We start from the raw sequence: 23826 nt of genomic DNA, 5'->3' as shown, positions 1-23826 counted from the left end.
ATTATTCACAGTAATGTATTGTCACTTTTGAGAGTAAATTTGGCACCTTTGGTAGCGTCTTTAGTTGTTTCACAGTACATGAATGCATTTAACAAATAACTTTCCATAATAAGGCTTATTTTTCCAATTAGGTTGTAAATTCTTGTAAGATAAGGAGATATGATATAAGGATCTTAGATAAGGTGTCATAATGATGCCTGGCATAGTGATAGGTGCACAGGGTACAGCTGTACACACACACACACACACACACCATTGCTAAATGTATAAAAATGAGGATTACTGTTGACAAAAGAGTAGAAAGTATATGATTATTTTTTTAAAGTTAGCTAATGAGTCACTGAGGGAAAGACATTTTATAATGACTTTTTTTTTTTCTAGAGTTTTGGACAAAATTCCTCCCAAACACCTCACCTGGGATCACTAGAGTCCGCAAAAGTCGTATCCTATGCTGGTATTGTGAACATTTTGCCTCACTCTTAAAGCGATTTTTCAGAGTTCTAATCCAATTTCACTTTCAAGCCTTGCTTGCTGTGGACCATCCCTCTTCTATTTACTGCACAGCATCCACTTAGATGCCCTGTGGTAATTGTTAATGTAACTGCTATTGAAAGAATAGTGTTGCCCAGGGATAGAGTACATGTTGCCTGCATTAGAACTTACTTAAAAATCAAGTGTTTAGGTGTCAAAACCAGTATAAACCTTAGGGACCTGACACTTAGATACCAATTCATTGCCAAGATGTAAAAAATGCTTCAAGCAGAGGCACAGAGAATTATAGATGGTCTTATATAAGAAAACATTACATATTAACAATTAATCAATAGGTAGGACTTTTTATTGTATACCTCACTGGATAAAGGTGAAAAAGAAATGAAAATAATAATGCATTTTTTGAAAATATAATGGGGGCAGCCTGCATGGCTCAGCAGTTTAGCGCCACCTTCAGCCCAGAGTGTGATCCTGGAGACCTGGGATCGAGTCCCACATTGGGCTCCCTGCATGGAGCCTGCTTCTCCCTCTGCCTGTGTCTCTGCCTCTCTCTCTGTGTCTGTCATGAATAAATAAATAAAATCTTTTTCAAAAAAGAAAATATAATGGGATCTAGAACAAAAAATAGATTTGTTTTAGTGGTGTCATGTGTGAATTCAACTCCTATGAATTTGGCCAAAACAATCAATTTACTGAGTGTCAGTGAATCCTGTAATTTTATACAGGAAAGAGCTAAATTGAGTATCTAGTGCAGAGATTTCAAAAGTTTTTTCACATGAAAATCATTTATTTTAAAATATCAAACAAAAAGGTTATGTTTTCAATATCTGATGACTTAAAAAAAAACCTTTAAAGACTTTTATAAACTAGTATAATGTCAATAGTGTTACTAAAATCATATATACCTTTCCAAGGTATTTTCTCTATACCTGTATACATTCAACACTTGGAATACATATGGATTCACCAACCACTTGAAATCATGCCATTACCCTCTTCTTTGTCATTCCTGTAAAATGCCTGATCGATACATTGGGACCTATGATGTAGGACAAGAAAAATCTGAAACCCAGGCAGTAAGTGACTTCTGTCAAAATACAGATATTCCCATAAGCAAAAGGCAAAGCGGGGACTCAATATCATTTCTCCTGATTAAGACTGTGCTTCCTGAAGACTAATCCTTTGTCTCCTGTTAAGGATCATTGTTGTAGGGCCAGAAAGGCATGAATAAACCTTAATCTGACCGACATTTGCAAACAAGGAAAATGCTATTACCAAAATCAAGGTCAGCTTAATCTGACCTTTCAGTTTGTGGTCCAGGTGATGAGGACCTTCTCAGAATGGGAAGAAATGGGCACGAGCAGGAGGAGAAGAGCAGAGAAAAATACCTCTGGTTCCCTGCTGCCAATTACCCTTTGTTTAACGTATCTGCTCTGGCTTATTTATTTCCACTCAGTACTGATCCCCGAGAATGGTAGCTCATGTCGTTGCAGCTGGCGGTTCAGTTTGTGTAGTAAGATCTGCAATTTTGTACTGAGAGTTGCTGTTTTGATCCCAGTTAGAAAAAAAGCAAGTGATAAATTATTTTATTCAGTTTTCTAAGTACAGAGGAATTGATGGACAAAGATCATGACTAACTATAATAGGTGTGGCTTGGAGAACTATAAATGGTAGCTATCCACTAATATTTAAGGGCTGAGCAGCCTGGGGCAGAGTGTAAATTTAGGCAGGTTGAAATAAGTATAGGGGAGGAAATATTAAAACAAAACAGCATAAGTCAACCAGATAGAAAATATGGACTCTGCCTGTAAGTAATCTGGTGAGAAGGGGAAAAGTGAGATGGAGAAGCGAGATGGAAAAACACTTCTTTATAAGAGGCTGTTGTCTTGGGAAAGAAGGTTTGTGGGGCGTGGGGTAGGCAATATTAAGAGGCTTATTGGAGTCCAGAAGAGACAAGTAAGTTAACCGTTGGAGAGAACGTAACTATCTCCCCATATTCTTGTCTGCCTAATGGAGAAATATATTATTCTAAATCCAACAAAAAAGTCCTGAATTCCTGAAAATTTATGTGAGTATTTTTTGTGGAGTGTGTTCATTGACAGTACGGAAACCCTCTGATTTTGAAAGAAGAAATTCTATATGACATAATTATTAATAGAATTTTTGAATATACCCATTGCTTAAAGCCTTCGATTTCTTTTTTTTTTTTAGCCTTCAATTTCACTGTAATCAAATAGAGTAATTCCTTTAAAGAAGTTAAATAAACTTTAACAAAAAGATCAGCCATTCATTAGTGTTAGAATGGATTATTTTACCAGCTAGTACAAAACTGTGTAACATTGCTCACTGCATTCCTTCCCTCTGAGTCCCTTTTACCCACCAAGAACGGATTTGCTTATTAGGTCAGGCAGTGATTTGCAGAAATGTCACTTACTATGGGTCTGTCTGCAATGTTCTTACACTATCTTGTCCTTTGCAGCCAGTGGTACGTTTTTGAAGTACGGCCTGCAATTTTGTACTGAGAGTTGCTATTCTCAACTCTGTAGGAAAAACCATCAGACTAGAAAGCAGGTGATACACGATTTTATTCAGTTTTCTAACTAATGGCCAGAGGAATTGATTTATGGAAAAATATTGAAAACCCACAATGGGTGTGGCTTAGCTAAATGAGAGCTCTGTATGATAGCTACCCACTAATATTTGAAGGCTGAATAGCCTAGGGGCAGAGTGTAATTTTAGCCAGGTTGAAGTAAGGATATGGGGAAAAGGAATAGAAAAAAAATCAGCATAATTTAACTAGAAGAAAATGTCGCTATGAATTAGTTTCCAAGGAAGAGAGAGAGAGTACTTTATTTACACATGTATTTTTAAAAATAGCAGTTTAAATAAGGTACTCCCACACTTTGAAAAGGAACTTCAATTTAAAATGATACTACCTAGAAAGATGCTAATGGACAATGGTATGACCCAGTATGTAAATGATTTCTGGGATGACAAGGTGCTTCTGGAACTGCTGGCTATTAGAATTCACTAAACCTTACAAATAGAATTTTAATGTAGTTAGTTTGGAAAATACAGGATGGTTTTTATTTTACTTGGAAGTAAAGAGGTGGTCATTTGCAACCAGCAAAATTAAGAACCCAAACAAGAAGGTTTTTTAAGAAATGCTGAAGGTAGGGACACCTGGGTGGCTCAGTGGTTGAGCATCTGCCTTTGGCCCAGGGTGTGATCCTGGGGTCCTGGGATCGAGTCCCACATCGGGCTCCCTGCATGGAGCCTGCTTCTCCTTCTGCCTGTCTCTTCGTCTCTTTCTCTCTCTCTGTCTCTCATGAATAAATAAATAAAACCTTTAAAAAAATGACTGAAGGTAAATAACTTATTGAACAATGTCATTGATTGTAAAATAACTGATTTCTGTGTACTGGTGGATAATTTGTTTCCCCCACTCCATTTCACATCACTTAACAATAATTTTTCCTAAACCTTAGATCCCACCAATCTGAATTTTACCTAAAGTTTCTTGCAGGTCCTTTCTATTTTTTTTTCTTTTATATTGTTGTTATTGTTAAAATATAACCTTTAGTATTGCTTTGCTGAAGAAAAATAATGATGAATTCCTTTAGTCTTTATATAAATGAAAATATATTTTGCCCATATATTGTTATTTGATATATAATCAAAATTGATATTTATTTCTCTGTGATTAAAATTTTAATTTATTGTCCTCTATAATGTATTTGTTTCTGATTTTTCTGTAAGAGAATTCTGATTTTTCTTTTTTTGCCTAAGAATGACTTTTTTATTGATAATCAATTTTCTCACTGACAGCTTTTCATATTTTTTGTTTATTCTTGCTGTTTTGCAGTTTCAAGAAATCTTCATCCTCTTTCTATGTGAGCACAATTGTGATCTAAAAATACAATAATTTAAAATCTCAGGGATCCCTGGGTGGCTCAGCGGTTGAGTGCCCACCTTTGGCCCAGGTTATGATCCTGGAGTCCTGGGATAGAGTCCCATGTCGGGCTCCCTGCATGGAGCCTACTTCTCCCTCTGCCTAGGTCTCTGCCTCTCTCTTTGTGTCTCTCATGAATAAATAAATAAAATCTTAAAAAAAAAAAAGAATCTCAGCAATTGTCTTCAATATTGTTTCTCTCCCTTTTGACCACCTTCTGTTAGAACTTCGTTTAAGACATGTGGTCAGGCTTCAGATTCACCCTCCAGGGTCTCCTCTTTGCTGTTTGCTTTTGGATCTTTGAATTTATAATATTTTCAAAATCATTATGTCTCTTCTTAAATGAATTCTTTCTTGAAGTTTATAAAGTTTCATTTTTGTTCAAATCTAACCTTTAGTATTTACAGAACTTACCTTAAGGTTTTTTCAATTAATGAAAGTGTGTAGTTTTACGTGAAGGCTCACTTTTGATGTGCATTCCACAGGTATATTTCATTGCTCTAGAAGTCATCTATGTTTCACCTATTCATCCACCCTGCTTGTTTAATCTCTGACAGCCACTGATCTTTTTCTTTTCTCCATGGTTTTGTTTTGTTTTTTTTTTTTTTGTTTTGTTTTGTTTTTCAGAATGACATATAGAGGTATCATACAGTATGCAGCTTTTTCAGATTGGCTTCTTTAGCTTAGTAATATGCATTTTTCTTCCATATCTTTCCATGACATGATAGCTCATTTCTTTTTATTAGTGAGTAATAATAGTCCATTGTATGGATGCCCTATAGTTTATTTATTCATTCATTCATCTTTCCAAGGATTTCTTGGCTGCTTTTGAGTGTTGGAAATCACGACTTAAACACCTATTTATATCTGTGTGCGGGTTTTTGGGTAGACATAAGTTTTCCACTCATTTGGGTAAATACCAAGGAGCATAATTGCTGGGTTGTAAAGGGAAAAATGTTTATTTTTAGTTTTATAGGAAACTGTTAATTGTCTTCTGAAGTGACTGCACTATTTCCACCAGTAATGAAGGAGAGTTCCTGTTGCTTCATACTTTCTAGATATTGGTGAAGTGTTTTGTATTTTAGCCATTGAAATAGGTGTGTATTGGTATCTTTCTTTTATAATTTGCATTTCCCTAATGACACAGGAAGGTGAACATCTTCTCATATATTTATTTGCCATCTATTTATCTTCTGTGGTGAGGTATCTTAAGAGCTTTGGCCCATGTTTCAATTGGATTGTTTTCTTTCTTTCTTTCTTTCTTTCTTTCTTTCTTTCTTTCTTTCTTTCTTTCTTTTTTTTAGAAAGATGTTATTTATTTGTTCATGAGAGTCAACAGAGAGAGGAAGAAGCAGGATCCCTGCAGGGAACCCGATGTGGGACTCGATCCTGAGACTCCAGGATCACGCCTTGAGCCAAAGGCAAACACCCAACTGCTGAGCCATCCAGGTGCCCCTGTTTGTTTTCTTATTGTAAAGTTTTAAGAGTAATTTTATATTTTGGATAACAGTCCTTTAGCAGATATGTGTTTCATGAAGAATTTCTCCCAGTCTCTGGCTTATCTTTTCATTCTCTTAACAGTGACTTTTGCGGATATTTTTTTGAATCTTAATGTTGTCAAATTTCATGATTTTTTTCTTTCTTTCTTTTTTTTTTTATGAGAGACAGAGAGAGAGAGAGAGAGAGAAAGAAGCAGAGACACAGGAGGAGAGAGAAGCAGGCTCCACGCTGGGAGCCCAAGGCAGGACTTGATCCCGGGTCTCTAGGATTGCGCCCTGGGCCAAAGGCAGGCACCAAACCGCTGAGCCACCCAGGGATCCCCTCATGATGTTTTTTCTAATATGGATCCTGCTTTTGGTGTTATATTAAAAAATCATCATGCTCATGGTCACCTGTATTTAAGTTATTTTCTAGGAATTTAATTGTTCTGAATTTTACATTGAGTTCTTTGATCCATTTTGAGGGTTTTTTTTTTCTTTTAAAGGTATAAAGTCTGTGTCTAGATGATGATGATGATGATGATGATGATGTATATAGATGTTCAATTGTTCTAGCACCATTTGTTAAAAAGACTGTCCTTTCTCTGTTGAATAGATTTTGCTCCTTTATCAAAGATCAGTTGATTGTATTTGTGTGGTCTCCTTCTGTACTCTCTATTCTGTTGCATTGATCTACTTGTCTATTCTTTTGCCAATAGCACACTGTTTTGATTACTGTAGCTCAATAAGAATCTTGAAGTTGGTGACTGTCAGTCCTCTGACTTCAGTATTGTGTTGGTTATTCTAGGTCCTTTGCCTTCACATATAAACTTTAGAATGAGTTTTTCAATATCCTAGAATAACTTGCTGAAAATTTAATTGGGATGGTTGAATTTATAAATTCAAGTTGGGAAGAACTGACATCTTGACAATATTCAGTTTTCCTATCCATGAACATGGAATGGCTCTTCTTTTATTTAGATCTTCTTTGGTTTCTCTTATAAGAGTTTCGTAAATAAAAAAAAAAAAAAGAGTCTTGTAAATCTCTTAAACGTATTTTGTTATATTTATGCCTTAGTATTTAATATAAATAGTATTGTGTTTTTAAATTCCAGTGGTTCATTGCTGTTTTTTAAGAAAGCAATGGACATTTGTGTATCAGCCTTGCTCCTGCAACTTTGTAATAATGGGAGAAGAGGCAGGGGAAATTCAAAGACTAAGAGAGATTCAGCACTTTACTACTGGCTTTGAGATGACAGAGTGAGGCATGAGCCAGGGAATATGGGCAACCTCTAGGAACTGGGACTGCCCCTCAGCTGACAGCTAGAAGGGAAAAAGGGACTTTAGTCTTATAATCATAAGGAAATGAATCCTATACATTGTATAAATGAGCAAGGAAATGTTTTCCCCCCTAATGCCTTCATAAAGGAATACAGCCCTGCCAACACCCTAAGTTTAGCTTGTTGAGACCTTGTGGCAGATTTACCTGCAGAACTCTGAGATAAATTTGTGTTGCTTTAATCACTAAGTTTTAATGACATGTTATGGCAGGATTCGAAAAGAAATATAATCTATGAGTCAAGGCTGTCATGTTATAAGCAAAATAAGATGATCTCACTGATTTTACATACATACAACTTAATAAAGTGATATATGCCAATTCACAGGTTTGGTAAGAAGACTCTCAAATCAATTTTAAAGCAAATCATCCAAGATCATACACCAAAACCAGACCATGGATTTGGTTCAATTATAAATCTGCTGCTTGAGTGAACCATAGATAAATCATGACTCACCACGGGCTGAACAGCTTTTGCACCAGGAACCTGATGTCACAGCCACCGGTAAATGCTGCCATTGGCACTGTAACTGCAACCACCAAATATCTAACACTTCTGCCATCAGACGTGACAGCAAAAATGCAAGTTCCATAGAGCATAGTTTTTTGAATTGGTTATTTTTGAACAGAAATAATATTGATTTACATCCACTGGCAGACCCTAGATCATATCTATATTCTGGTGTGTAAGGCCTGCTGAGAATTTGGGTTTCTACTCCTACCTTCGGGAAGTAGGATTCATTATGTCAGCATATCACCAAATATGTGTAAAATTTCAAATACATCGTATGTCATGTTGGTACTAAATTTGTGGATTTAAGATGAGTTATCTGGGACAGAAAATATGTCAAAATACAAATGAGATCTGCAAAGATGCAGATAAAAGAACAGGTGAGTTTATATAACAGGGCACAATAGGATGGGAGCCAAGATTAATCTGGGTAGGCAATGATCCCATTGCTTTGGTTACAGAATTCTATCCTCCTCTTAATGACATTATAATAAAATGATTTTTTGAAAGATTTTGTTTATTTATTCATGAGAGACACACAGAGAGAGGCAGAAACACAGGCAAAGGGAAAAGCAGGATCCCCATAGGGAGCCCGATGCAGAACTTGATCCCAGGACCCTGGGATCATGAACTGAGCCAAAGGTAGATGCTCAACCGCTGAGCTACCCAAGCATTGCTAATGACATTATAATAAAAACAAATTAATTAAATAGTGATCATGAGCCTTTCAAAGAAAAATCTTATGAACTTTATTTTGAAGCAGAAACGAAAAAGCATGTCAGAAGTGTTTCAATAGAGGATAAAGAGAGAAATCATATAGGGTATAGCTTGGATGGAAATACAGCCAATTCTAATTATTTACTATCATTAGTTCTATTAAATGGTCACATATACTAAGTTGTTGCTCATATACAATGGGGAAATACGGGGTTCTTTTTTTTAAGATTTTATTTATTTACTCATGAGAGACACAGAGGGAGGCAGAGACATAGGCAGAGGGAGAGGCAGGTTCCCTGCCTGGAGCCCGATGTGGGACTCAGTCCTGGGACTCTGGGATCACACTCTGAGCCAAAGGCAGATGCTCAGCCCCTGAGCCACCCAGGCATCCCAAAATGTAGGGTTCTATTCCTACAAGCCTCTGATCATATTTTTATCAACTGATTAAAACAAACGTTTTATGTGTGTTTCTTTTTGAAGATGCCTCATTTAATATATATTGTTGGCTTGCTAACATTGACTTCATGGCCAACGGAAGTTTAACTCGTATCTGAAAAAATCTTGTCTAACACTTGCACAAGGCACCTGATAGTTTTCTTGCACTTGGGAGCACTAGGCAACACTTTAGCATTATACTCTGGGGCCATTTGAAACAGAAAAAGCACTAACGAATAGCACAGAAATGTGAAAAGCATGGCACTAAAAAGGCTGAAAAGGACACTTGTTTATAGTGAAATAGCTGCAACAGAAGGCAGAGGGCTGCCTTGTTTGACCTCCGCTGGGAATGTGATAGTCAGGTGGCTCAAATTTTTTGCCTTTCTGCATGTGTAGAAACGCCTGTGAAAGCATCATGATTACAGGTTTGGGGGTTACAAAATAAATGTGTAGATTTGCAGATGTGAAAGCTTGAGGATCAACTACTTATGGAACACACAGCTTGCGTGCCTACCATTTCTCCAACTGGCATCATCTCTACCACATAAATAAACCAAATTTCCATAGTCCATGTTGCCTCACCTTTCCTTCTTGTTAGTACAATGCCTGTAATGAAGCCCTAGATGTAGCCTGGCACTGAGCTCAATAGGATATGTAGCAAAAAAAATTAGAAAGAACTTAAACATCCCAAAAATAGAGTTGTGGGAAATAATTTATGTAAAATTGTCAATATTGATATCATATGAAGTCATTAAATATTATGTAAATTTATTAAGCTTTAGTGATGTGGACATACTTTTATGTATGATCCCATTGAGAATAGAGAATAGTGTGATCCATTTTAATGATTCATTTACATGAAATATATTTTTCTATGAATAGGACTGAAAGATTTTCATCAAAATTTGTCATTGTCATTCCTAGAATTTGAACTTTGAGGTGTATTAATTTTGTTTGGTTATTTTAATTTTCCACTTTTCTATAATGATTACATTTTATTTGTGCATCTAAAAATACATATGAAATAGAAAAAATTTAGGTGATTAATATTAACTCAATGAATTACGAATCATTATTTAGCTTAGTCCATATGCACAACTGTTTGTTTTCCTCCCCTTCCCAGATTTTTTTTCTTCTCATTTTCAGTACATATTTCTGGTTCTTCTAATCACATTGATATACTGTCAGTCAAAAATAAAGGAGCTGAATTGAGTTCACACTTCATTACAAACTAAGAACATTATGTAAGTGACATTTTTTGAGCTTTAAAATAATCTTGTTAAATGAGTAAATATTATTCCCATTTTTTATAGATGTGAAATGCTGAAAAATAGTTTATACTTAATTTGTCCAAGAATACACAGCTAGTGAAGTATGAAAGTAAGATTTATAGGCAGGGAACTAATTTCAGCGCTCATGCTCAAACCACTATGCTATTTGGCTGTCTCCAATAAAGACTTCCTGTTCTCTGCTTCACTGTCACACTTGGAAATATCCTATATATTTAAAAACTATATTTTTGAAATGGACATTTTTTTCCATCTTGGGGTGAACTATTTGAGGAGGGAGTTTAAGATTTGCTGTGGGTGGATGAGTTGAATAGGAAGGGAAGGGAGTGATATTCCCTTGGAAATCTTGAAACAATCTAGCAGTTCTATGTGTTAAATCCTGCTTTCCATCTACCGAGTCAGAGAAAAAATATCAATGGGCATTTTAGATTTTTTGCTCATAAACTCATTTGATTAATGATGTTAGCTGAGGCACATCAATTACAAAAGCACACTTTGCTCTAGGAAATCCCAAGATCCGGTCACAACGGGATATTTATGGGAGAACACAAGAGATTTATGCTGTTTATGTAAAGCACTATATGTCTTGGATGATAGTTTGTTTATCTGGTACTTCAGAACAGGGATTCCAAAAATATACATGCTATGAAAGACATCATAAGAAAAAGAGGCCCACAGTGTGATAAATGCAAACCTGCTTCTAGAACAAATTACTATCAAATAAACGGATCTCTTCAAAAATTTATGAAAGCAGAGTATCCATTCACAACCAACTATCACTGGCTGGGGGAAAAAAGACATCTACAGGATTATGTGTTCCTGCTAACTTTATTTTCCAGATTCACAGTGGAGCATGTAATTTGCACATTGCATTTTTAATCTTCCAGTTCATTCCACATGAATCAATAACAAGGAAGAATGCTGCCCACTAGCCCCATCAGTGAGGATTTATTCTGTGATACTGAAAACACCTATATTATGTGGAAGAAGTCAGTAGCTACCAAAGCCTAAACCAAAACACAACAAAAACAAAACTATTACCTGTGACATATTATTAGTACAAAGTATTGTTGTTGTCATTTATCTAATGTCTGCTATTTACCAGGCACGTACGCTAGTACACTATCATTAATTTCCAAACATCAGTACCAGGTAAGTGGTTTTACTGCACACTGACAATTTAGGAAGCAGGACTTGGGTGTTAAATGAGTGACATGCTTAATAAAACTCCATTAAATTATAATATATATATTTAATTTATTATGTATTCTGCTGTGCAGGGGTCCCTAACTTCTACACCAGGCGTACAGCATATAGTTAGTTGCTAAAATTCATCTATATCAAAACCCCTACAACAGATCTTTGGAATCAAAAGCTAGTTTTGGAAATTCAGTTTGCCTTATATCTCATCTACCATCATGTTAATAGTGACAAAAAATTAGTGATATAAAGACAACAGTAGAAATGAAGAGAGTAGGACAAAGCTAAGAAGAAAATTTTAAAAAGAAGGTACAACTTGTAAACCACCAGAAGTAATCCAAATTAGTGGGAAACAAGGAAGGAAAACTAAAGAAGGAAAAAATAAAATATTTTAAATATAAGATATAAATAATATGGCAGAAGTTATTCCTAACAGACCCAGAAAAGTAAAATGTATTTAAGTAGGATAAATTTAAATATTAAATCAAGAGACTCTCAGATAGGGTCAAAAAATAAACTAAAACTCTAGAAATATGTGGTCCCCAGTGGAGACACAGAGACTGAAAATTTAAATATGGGCAAAAATGTTAACTAGGCAAATATGAATAAAAAGCAAACTAGAGTATACAGTTTATTATATATCATTTTTTGTCTGGACAGAAAAATAGAAGCCTCTCCAGGTTTTTCTTTCTCTTTTTTTTTTTTTGTTAATATTTTATTTATTTATTCATGAGAGACACAGAGAGAGGCAGAGACACAAGCAGAGGGAGAGGCAGGCTCCTCACAAGGAGCCCCTTGGGGACTGGATCCCAGGACCAGATCACCCCCAGCTAAAGACAGATGCTCAACCGCTGAGCCATGCTGGCGTCCCTCCAGGTTTTTCAAAGGAAGAAAATACAACACAAGCCATTATTTTTAAAATGTTGGAAATCATAGAGAAGAAAAAGTGAAAAGGTGTTCTTCCAAAGAAGTATGGTTAGGAAGGTGTTAACAATTCTTAGACTCAAGGGACATTCAGTGAAAACCTTCTCTACTGTTAATGTTTGAAACACAACCTGCCCAAACCAGGAGCCTGCACCTCTGCTCTCCATGAGGGAACAAGGACACCTGCCTTGGGCCAGGGCCACAGCTGCTCGGGGGCTGCAGCGGTACCTGTGGCAGCTGCTACTGGAGGTGAAGCCCACCGTGGGTCTCCACCTGGGACTGCTGAAGGTCTGATTGCCATCAACACTGCTAGGAACTTGCTTCTTGAGGGGAGACTCAGAAGTCTGCATTTGCCGCTAGGAGAAGAACACAAAAATAGGGGGAATGTTTTCTTTCCTCTGCTTTCCGTTGCCTTTCCTGTGCCTCCCATTGGCAGAACCTAATGGGAATCTTGTTAGTAAGAGTGATAAATGTGGTTTGCATGTTCCAGATCCTTAGTAGACAAAGGAGATCATCATTGCATGAAATGGAATATAGAGCAAATAAGGGATCACCTCTTTGGGTAATAAGCACCCATTCTCATCAACAATGCTATTTTCAATATAGAGAACAGCAATAACAGTAACAAAATTCTGCCTAATATGATGCAATTATTTCTTATAAAGGTTGACTCCATACTCTTACCATCTTCCTCCAGTTGATATATCCCATTATTTACCATATCCCTCACTAGGTGATTTTAATACCTCATCTAGTTCAGAGACATTCAACTGAAATATCCTGTAATCTAACAACTAAATTGTTGTTAAACCAAAACTTTTTATGATGATATTATTTCTAATAATAAAATATTGGAAAAAAAATTTAAGTGTCCAAAAGGAAACCATTAGTTAAATGGTATAACTACACAAGTATATGCTATGCAGCCATAAAAAGAAATAAGAATAGTCTCAATGAATTGATATCTTTGAGGTAACAGTCAAGTTTTAAAAGGTGCAAAGAGCATAAATAGTATCTTGACTTTTCATAATAAATGAAAGAAATTAAAGAATATACTTACTTATACACATACAGTCTTTCATTTGAAAAAAAAAATAGAAGGAAAATATGAAACAGAATTACTTCCTGCAGGAGCAGTTTCTGGTATAATAAAACCACCTAAATAGTTTTTACTTGTGAGCAATAAAAATTCATTATATTTTCAAAAATGAAACAATTTACAAACTTCTGAAATTAAAAATAAATTGAATAAATGAAGAAGGTATGTATCTGTTTAAAAAAACACTCGGAAAAAATTTTTGTATGTGACGGTATAACATAGCATTTTGACTGTACAAACTTAGTGGAATATATTCTAAAGGTAAAAGAAATTAATAAAACTTTGTAATCTTTACTCCAAAATTTTATTTTTGTGACAATATTGACATTGTCATTGGAAATATTTTTTATATTATAGATTTTAGAAAATCAGTAATTCTACTTTTTAAGGATTAAGATTTTCAATATGAAAGGTAAAATGCAATAGTAAAACTTTAAACTTATTGAGATATGTAGCAGTATTAAAAATAATTGAAATAAAAGGAATTTTTTAAAAATATTTTCAAACACATCATCTAGCCCTGTCCACTGACACGACCTAAAATGGATATCAGTACAGGAGCAATAAGTTCCCCTAGAACTGAGATTGTGTCTTAAATATCATTTCTTCATAAAAAAACCAAGACTCTGGGGAAATGACTGATTGTGAGTCTAAGTCAGAAAGGTACAGTGTAAGCCGCAGATATCTTTTTTGAACCAGAAAACAAAAAAGTTTCCAAAAAATTGTTAGGAACACATCAGTAAGAATAGGAGCTAGCCAGCAGGAGCCTGCACTGGTGAAAATGATGCCAATATGTGCATCTAAAATAATGATGTTAGTCATTTTAAATACAATGAGTCAAGAAAATCCATGAGTACAGAAAGATACTCAAAAAAGAGAAATCTAGAAAAAAACTTTTACCATTCAATGCCATTGATAAGCCATCTCTTTTCTTTCAAATAGTGTAACTAAAAGAAAACAACCCCTGCCCGCCACCTTTCATTTAGGCACTTTTTTCAGAGTAACTGAATAAGGACCAGTAAGGCTCTTGATGGAGGAAAGCTCTACTTTACAAAAGACTTCAAGGGAATATTGTAGAACTAATGCCAGAATTGGAAAATCATTATTGTTTTATAGTCCATAAAGAAATCGTTGACATGCCAGAATTATCAGTTGGAGTGAAAACAATTGTATGCATCTTATCAAAGTGTACATTGTAATGTTATGTATAGTATACATATTATTATATATACTTTGTAAAGTAAATACAAAGTGAACCATAAAGATTATCCTCTATTCTCAAGGGAGGAAAAACAAATCACAATGAAGGGATCATCTATTATTACCCTAAAACAGTGGTCAGTATTAGTGCTATTAATGGAGAGTTATCTAAATGATCTGAGTCTCCTGAAATGATGTATAATAGCATTTAAGGTTGTATTCTACCCAAGTTTGTTTAACTTGAATCTATCACAACTTTAAATCTAAATGCAAGTGACAGATAATTTAACAGATTATCTGTCAGAAAAAGAGACCACATAAATTCAGAAGATGAGACCATTTGGAGGATACTGGTGTGGATCTATTCAATAAGCCAAGCACATCAAAAATAAAATAAATCTGATATTAAAATCAAAATGACTTTAGAAGGACACTATAACCACAAAAAGTGTACTTTTTATAGGCAAATCTATCAAATCTTATATAAAGAAAATTTGGGGGAAAATTTAGGGTCTTAAATGAGATAAAAATTTATTTCCTAGGAAAGATAAAGTTTTTAACTAAAAAGAGCAGTTTATAAATCGGCATATACCATGGGATGATGTTTTGGTTAAAAAATGCATAAATATATATGTATATATATGACATAAAAATGATTTTTAACATCACTATGATCAAGAAAGTAAGAGTATAATGTTTCAATTCTTATTTTTGCTTTTCATCATTTTCTATCATTTTACTGTGCATATATACTACTTCTTACACAATAAAATCTTATATAACATTAATAAGTCAATATTTACAATATGTCAGAGATTAAATAATTTACAAATATGATAAAATATAGAAGTTTTTAAAAATTATTATTTACATTTTAGGAAGGAATTTGACTTAAATAGATAATGAGTAAATAACCAATGAAAATCACACATGAATGAGGAGTTAGTTGTACCAAGGACTCAAAAGAGGCATAAAGTACTGGAATCAAGATCCAGGATGCAGCAGTTAAGTTTGCTATTCTGAGGATAAATAGATCTCACTCTGAATAAAGCAAAGAAAGAGGAAAAATGAAGATAGAACAATTTTTCAGGGTTATCAAAGGATTGTGAAATTTCATGAGGTTTGGCTGTTTCTTACTCTTAAAAGAAGCAAAGTGGTCTTCCATTGGAGGGAAACATGGCTTTGAGCAGTAGTTCTTTACTTTGACTCTACATTGGCATCACCTCTATTATTTTAAAAACTACTGATGATTGGTTCTCATCCTCAAAGTTACAAATTTTATTGGTCTATGTTCTGTCCTGAGCATTTGGATTTATAAAAGTCTCCTTCCCAGGTGAGTGTAAGGTAAATCCATGGTTGAGAAGCATTGACATAGGAGGCTGAAAAAAAGTTTGAAAATCAGTCTTTGTATTAAAGAGATAAGAGGCCACTTGTGGTAGATTCAGGATTCCTGAACACAGTGAAGTGAATTAAGATTGGATGTATGTCACTTTGTAGCATTCTTAACCAGCATAATGGTTGAACATTTTAGACAATGTTGACACATAGTCATACAACTAAAGAAAGAAAGCTGGGAGGTTCATATATCTCTTGGAACCTGGAAATGAACTGCAACCTATTGCTCCAAATATCTCTATGCCTGAGAAAAGTGGCTACATGAATTGCTCCCAAATTTCTCTTTGGTAATATAGATCTAGCTACTTTACCTATCCCATGGTTATTTCACAAAAAAGTCTTCATGCAAACCAAAAGTTTTATTCATGCACTGAACACTTCAAAGTAAAGTTAACGTATGTGGTCAAATTGAACTCAATGCTAACACTCTAGATCTGAGGAACAATTTATCTCGTATTTGACAGCTTTAATTTCCTCATTTCCTTCTAGTTTGAAAGCAAAAATAAAAATAAGATTTTAATTACTACGTATTGACCTGATGGCATTTTTGGTTTTTTTTCTACAAAAGCAAAAGCAAGTTCTTTGATGTGCTAGAAAAGATTTGTGCCAGAAACTGCTGTGTCTTTAATCTCTACTCTCATAGAACCGTGATTGCATGGCTATGGGCTGCGTCACACAATTGAATCCCATGTTTCCTGACTAGCAGTATTTCTCCAGTTTAAATCTTTATCAAAGAAAAGAAGTTATGAATCCTTTAGTGACTAGATTATTTAATTATATATATATTTTAAAATATGTAAAACTGGGTTCCTTATGATAATAGCTCTTTCATAATTTTAAAACATATAAAATATTTGGGCAAATTAAGTACAATCATGCCAAATAATAAAATCTCAAATTAATATTATTAAATAGTAAGTTAACATTGTAGATGATAGTTTACTGATAGCAAATACCCTTTTCAACAAAAATATTAATGCCTTTAGGAGAAGCGCCTCCCAACCCGTGGCAATTCTTATTACTTTGGTAAGCTTCATTTCCACCACTAACTAACCAAATCTAACTATTAGGACCACTGCAAAAGCTTTGTACAGCCTGTGTTCATTTACAAATAAAATCAGCCTGTATTCTTTTCTCATTAGCCTACAATAACCAAGCAATAATAGAGTTTAAACCAATGCAAGTCAGCCCAAATAAGATGGACTTCAAGAACCTGCTCTATTTTTCAGGTGTAAGATAGCCATTCAAATATTAGAGAATATAATAATAAGAGTTTATGTTAGATTATAATGGAAAAGAAAAATGATTTTTGATCATAAACTCATTCTAAGATACATCTCTGATCATAAACTCATAACATTCTAAGATACATCTAAGATACATCCTTTGATTCTATTTTAGAAATAATATAATTAGCCACATAAAGAGGTACTACATTGCTATTGTTCTATAAAATATGGAGCTCAAAGACAATAGTATTTTTTTTGCACAGGTTATCTATGTAAAACTTAAATGGTTGGCTATCTCTGTCTCAGTTTCTAATATAAAACAAAGATTATAATATTATTATCAACCCTGTCTTCCTGCTATTAAGGGTCAACAGATGTGTCATAAGCAGAAGGCTATATTATTTTTATGAGAACAGATTTGAGTTTTGATCTCATGAAGACCTTCCCCATTGTTAACCTTAGAAAAGTTGAAAAATATATTTCTAAATGTAATAGATGTCAGAAATTCACATAATTTTTAGACAAAAGAAAGCAACGAAGAGCATCTCAGAATGAAAAGATAATTACACAGTAGCTAAATGATATGTTAAATGCAGTAACTAAAAATGAACTTAATAAAAGATCATTATTAATTGTTTTATTCTTAATTTGGCTGCCACTTTAATGTTAAAACCCCTAACTGTAAGGGATGGTTGCATTAGTTACTTATGTCTACACTATTTCTACTTTATTCACATAGTGCAATCTTGTCACCTAGGAAAACCATTCAAGTGTTTCAATCAAAAATGGCTTAAGCACCAAAGATTAAATATTCATTCACAATACAGTTTAAAAGATATAAAATATATAAAACCTGAAAAAATTACATAACTGTTTTTACTAGGCATATGTGGTTTTCCACGATTGTTTGGCAATGGCTGTTATCCAAACTCCAATACAAATATCTAGTAATCTGAGTTAATAAAACATTGTGAATAGTTTTATTCTTTTTTAATTTTTATGTATTTATGATAATCACACAGAGAGAGAGAGGCAGAGGGAGAAGCAGGCTCCATGCACCAGGAGCCCAACGTGGGATTCGATCCTGGGGCTCCAGGATGGTGCCCTGGGCCAAAGGCAGGCGCCAAACCGCTGCGCCACCCAGGGATCCCGTGAATAGTTTTATAAAATTTTCAGTATTATCCATAAATGTTACTATCTAACAAAATCTGCAGTCATTCTTGCAAAACTGTAGTTACAGTTGCTCACTAATACCAAATTATCTATTCGGAAGAAACAAGCCAAGAAAATTAAATCTACTAAAGTGTTTCTATTACCTTTACTGTTTGTTATCTTAAAAATGGATTAAGTTAATCAGTAACAATACCAGAAATAAGTATCACAATTCTCTTTGAAATTTCACCTGCCTTGTTTAATACTTCATCTATTCTGATCTGAGCTTTTTACTTTGTAATTACTGGGTCATTGTAGTGTTAACTGAAATACCAAGTGTTATTGTCAAGAGAGGAAAAGTTTTCTGAAGTGCATTTACCTATGGGTATTTTTAAATGACTTTAATAATCTATGAAAATACAAAATCTGTTCCACAGGATATTTTGTTTAGAAACCTGTCATGATAAAAAACAAACAAATGCACCTTGGCATATCCTACCCAAACTTCAAAATATCAGAGACAAAGAGGAAACCCTGAAGGAAGCCAGAGGATGGGAAAACATCTTCTCCATATTCGAACAAAGATAAAAAACCATATAAGTTAGAAGAAAGTTGAGTGAAATATTTAAAGTGTTGAAAGCAAAAAAACTACAAACCTAGAATTTTCCTTCAAAAAGTCAGGACAAATAAGACTTTCTCAAGCAAATGAAAACTGCAGGAATTCATTGCTAGCTGATTTGCACAGTAAGGCATATTAAAAGGAGCTCTTTAAGTAAAGGAAAGATGATATAGGTCTGAAAATAGAAATCTACTCAGAGAAATGAAGAACATCAGAGAAAGCAGAAGTGAAGCTAAAATAAAATATGTAATCTTTCTTGTTCTTAACTGATTTAAAAGATAACTGTTTATTGTAAGAATAGTAACAATGTTGTGAATGATTATAGTATATGGATAAGTGAATTGCATGCTAACAATATCACAAGGGATGGGAGAAAGGATGGGAATACTCTTTTACAAAGTCCTGCACTATTTGAGAGGGGATCATCTTATTTGAAAGTACATTTAAATTATTTTTAAATGTTGTTTGTGAACTTTAAGTCAATGATTGAATAAAAAATAATAATTGCTATGCTCAAAGAAGAGGTAACATAGAACTGCATAAAGTACTCAACTGAAATCTAGGAGGTCAAAATATAAAGAGAGAAGGAAATAAAGAGCAAATGCAACAAATAAAGAAATTACTTAGATGGTAGATTTAAATCTAACCACATCAATAATAACTCCAATTTGAATGGTGTAAATACTCAATTACAAGACAAGGAATATTAATTGGATTTTTTAATGTATGTTGTCCATAAGAAAGTCACTTTATAAATATATTTATAAATATCTCTGTTTACATATAATTTTTAGGTTAAAGATAGAGGTCTGGAGAAAGATATATCATAAAAACACCAATTAAACCAGGACTAGGGTAGCTGTATTAATTTGAAGAACACTTAAAAACAAGATTATCAGAGGTAATGCAAAAAGATTTTTTTTAAAAAAAGAGGGGGAATGAAAGATAAAGGAGTTATTTCTTCAAGAAATCATAACAATTCTAAATGTATAAGCATCCAGCATCAAAATAAATGAGGCAAAAAACTGATTGAAAGGAGAAATAGACAAATCCACTATTATAACTGGACACCTGTCAGTAATTGATAGTTTAAGTAGGAAGAAAATTAGTAAGGAAATAGGTGACCTCAACAGCAATCAAATTGATCTAATTAATAATTATATAATAATTCATCTAACGACTGTAGAAACACAGAAAACTACTACAAACACTGATGAAAGAAATCAAAGAAGATTTATGTAAATATAGAGATTTTTTGTATGCATAGACATACAACACTCAACACTATTAAGATGTCAAACTTCTTGATAATATTTAAAGATTCAATACAATACCAATCAAAATCTCAGCAAGCTTTCTTTTATGTATGTCAACAAACTCATTTGATAATTTATATGGAAAGACAAAGAATGTAGAAATCCCAATAGTGTTTAAAAAGAAAAAAAAAGTCGGAGGCCACACACTACTTAATTTTGAAATAATAAAAAGTAAGAACAATCATGACAGAGTATTACTAGTGAATTAATAGACATACAGATAAATAGAACAGAATAACGAAACCAGAAACTGATCCACACAAATAGGGTCAACCAAGTGTGACAAAGATACAAGGGGTCAATGGAGAAAGATGAATATTTTCAATGAAAAATGCTAGAGCAATTGGACATATACATGCAAAAACTTGAGCCAAGACACAAACCTTACATCTTTCAAAATAATTAACTCAAAATAGTTTAGAGGCCTAAATATATTCTAGGAGAAAACATAGGAAATAATTTGAGAGGCCTTGTGTACGGGGTCAGTTTTTAGATACAACACTATAACTACAATTTAAAAAAGAGAAACTTGAGAAGTTGGACTTTATTTCAAACTTGTTCTATGAAAGACGCTTGGAGGGGATCCCTGAGTGGCTCAGCAGTTTAGCACCTGCCTTCGGCCTGGGGCATGATACTGGAGTCCCGGGTACAAGTCCCATATTGGGCTCCCTGCCTGGAGGCTGCTTCTCCCTCTGCCTGGTCTCTGCCTCTCTCTGTGTGTGTCTCTCATGAATAAATAAAGTCTAAATAAATAAATAAATAAATGACACTTGGAGAAATATCTGCAAATTATATATCTGGACTAAGATCCAGAATGTACAAAGATTTCTAAAACTTAACAGAAGGAAATGAAAATTCAATTTTAAGAAGATGCACGAAATATCTCAACAAGTATTTCACCAGAGAAGATAAACAGATGACAAGTAAGCGTATTTAAAGATGCCCAGCACCATCTGGGAAATGTGGACTAAAACAATACTGAGATAATATTACGTAACTATTAGAATGGTTAGAATTCAAAAAAAATTGAAAAGTCAAAAATTACTGGTGAGGATGTAGAAGAGCAAGAACTTTTATTCATTGTCTGAGGGGATACAAAAGGGTACAGCCACTTGGAAAACAGTTTGGCAGTTTCTTAGAAACCAGACATAGTCTTACAAATACCATTCAGCAGTCTTACTAACAGGTGTTTATCCAACTGATTTGAAATATCAAATTCACACAAAAATCCTCATATAAATGTTTCTAATAGCTCTACCTACAGTCACCAAAAAAAAGGGAAGCAACCAAGATATCCGTCATAAAGTGAGTGAATAAAGTAGTCCATATATATAATTCAATATTATTACTTATAATAAGGAATGAACTGTCAATTCACACAATGACACGGGTGAATTTTCAATGTATATTATTAAGTGAAAGAAGCTAGTGTGAAAATGCTACATATTGTGTGGTTCCGATTATAAGGCAAAATTATGTGGAAGACAAGACATCATTGATTGCTAGGAGTTTGCAGAAGGGTTAGTTTTGAGTAGTTGAAATGCTGCCTTTTTTTAAGAGCTGTGAAACTATTCTGTATAATACAAAGCGGTATCTGATATTATGCATATGTCGAAATCCATCAAACTTTATAGCATAAAGATTGAGGCTTAATTAAGCAAATTTTAAAAATTAGATCACTGGGGGATCCCATAATAAAATTCAGACTGTGACAAAATAATCTAACTGTGTAACAGTTGTATGGTATCACATAGTTGAAGAGGAGAAAACAAGGCTAATCTAAGTAACCGGAAATTCATGGAGATTATATGACTAAAGACAACAGGAATCATACATAAGCACTATCCTCTAGTTGGCAAAGTGTTTCTTACTGATATCTGAGTTAACAATTCTGGAACCACTTTAGTTGTACTTTGGGATCTAATAAATCAGTAAATGGATGGAAGATGAGGGGAGCCAGATTTCTCACAGTTAGAGTGGGGTATTAAATATAAGCAAGGAGTTGGGGCACCTGGGTGGCTCAGTCAGTTAGGGAGCCAAATCTTGATTTCAGCTCAGGTCATGATCTCAGTCAAGGTCCTGGGATTGAGCCCCAAGCTCAGCAAGGAGTCTGCTCGAGATTCTCTCTCCTTCTCCCTCTGCCCCTCTCCAGCCCACTCCCGCATATGTGTTCTTTCTCTCTCTCTCTCTCTCACAAATAATAAGAAGAAGTATGTGTGTGTATAAAAGCAAAGAGTAAATGCTAGAATAAGCCATGTGATACTGGATTAGAATTGGCAACATTAGTATGAATTTACATTTAATATAATACAGATATAGATGGATAAATATAGAAATAGTTTTACACACCTGTATATACATGGGTTAGTATATACACACAAAATTCCAAAATCTGTTGCTTAGAGATCCTAGAAGCACTCACATCCAAGTACCAGTGAACACATCCAGTGCCCAGATCTTAGTTTCTAATACTGTTCTCCAAAACAAGAAATCAGGGTTTCTTGGAGAAATGGCTTATTCTAATATTGGAACAGAAAATACACAAGATGACCCTGGAGGTAGTGTCAAAAAATAAGAAAGTATTCGGAAAAATAAACTATTGAAATATATCGAAGGGACACAGAGTGAAAGAGCTCCAGTGGCCAACACTGCAATAATCTGAGTAGCAGAATACATAAAGTGATATTGGATTATAATAAAAAATATAAAATATGTATCTCAGAATTCATGTTGATAGAAAGAAATAATTGAATTAATAAATATATGGAGAAAATAAGTAGATTTCTCATTTAAAATAATTCTAGGGCAGCCCGGGTGGCTCAGCAGTTTAGTGTTGTGTTTGACCCAGGGCCTGATCCTGGAGACCCCGGATCGAGTCCCTCATTGGGCTCCCTGCATGGAGCCTGCTTCTCCCTCTGGCTGTGTCTCTGCTTCTCTCTCTGTTTGTGTCTCCCATGAATAAATATATAAAATCTTAAAAAAAAAAAAAAAAAGCACAGGATATCATTTAAAAAAATAAAAATAAATAATTCTAAATAATTTATGTTGGTATTGCCCCTCCAGGCGGTAGCATAACTCTTCATTTCTAAGTCCAGGCTATACACACTGACTTTCTAAGAATCAGCGTGGAAAGCTAGGGAGAGAGATTTTATAGTGCAATAACTTAATACCTCAACCACCTAATGATGGTTAATAGTAATTAGCAATAACTCATGTTCACAACATGTACTCTTCATATATTGTCGTAAGAACAGCATTTTACCTCTGTGATCTTCCTCCCCAAAACTCATAATGTGTGTCTAATTATAAGAAAATACCAGACAAATCCCAGTTAAAGGACATTCTATGAATACATGACCAGCCATCCTTAAAATACTCAAGGTCATCAAAATCAAGGAAAGTCAGAAAAAGTGTCATAGCTGAGAGAGAGGAATCTAAGGAGACATAATGATGAAATGTAATATGGACTCCTGAATGAG

The 23826-nt window shown here is 34.2% G+C and overlaps 1 long non-coding RNA gene across 4 annotated transcripts in view; it reads left to right on the top strand.

Moving 5' to 3' along the window:
- LOC119872250 overlaps nucleotides 1-8248 on the top strand; it is a 181027-nt gene extending 172779 nt beyond the window's left edge. For all 4 annotated transcript variants that reach the window (XR_005361074.1, XR_005361075.1, XR_005361077.1 and 1 more), the window contains one exon: nucleotides 7590-8248. This is a non-coding gene — a long non-coding RNA (uncharacterized LOC119872250). The remainder of the gene's footprint in view (nucleotides 1-7589) is intronic.
- Nucleotides 8249-23826: the final 15578 nt, after the last annotated feature.

Source organism: Canis lupus, chromosome 6 (genome assembly GCF_011100685.1).
Source record: "Canis lupus familiaris isolate Mischka breed German Shepherd chromosome 6, alternate assembly UU_Cfam_GSD_1.0, whole genome shotgun sequence".
NCBI lineage: Eukaryota > Metazoa > Chordata > Mammalia > Carnivora > Canidae > Canis > Canis lupus.
The sequence above is the reverse complement of the archived record's forward strand: the minus strand, read 5'-3'. Positions and strand labels throughout refer to the sequence as shown.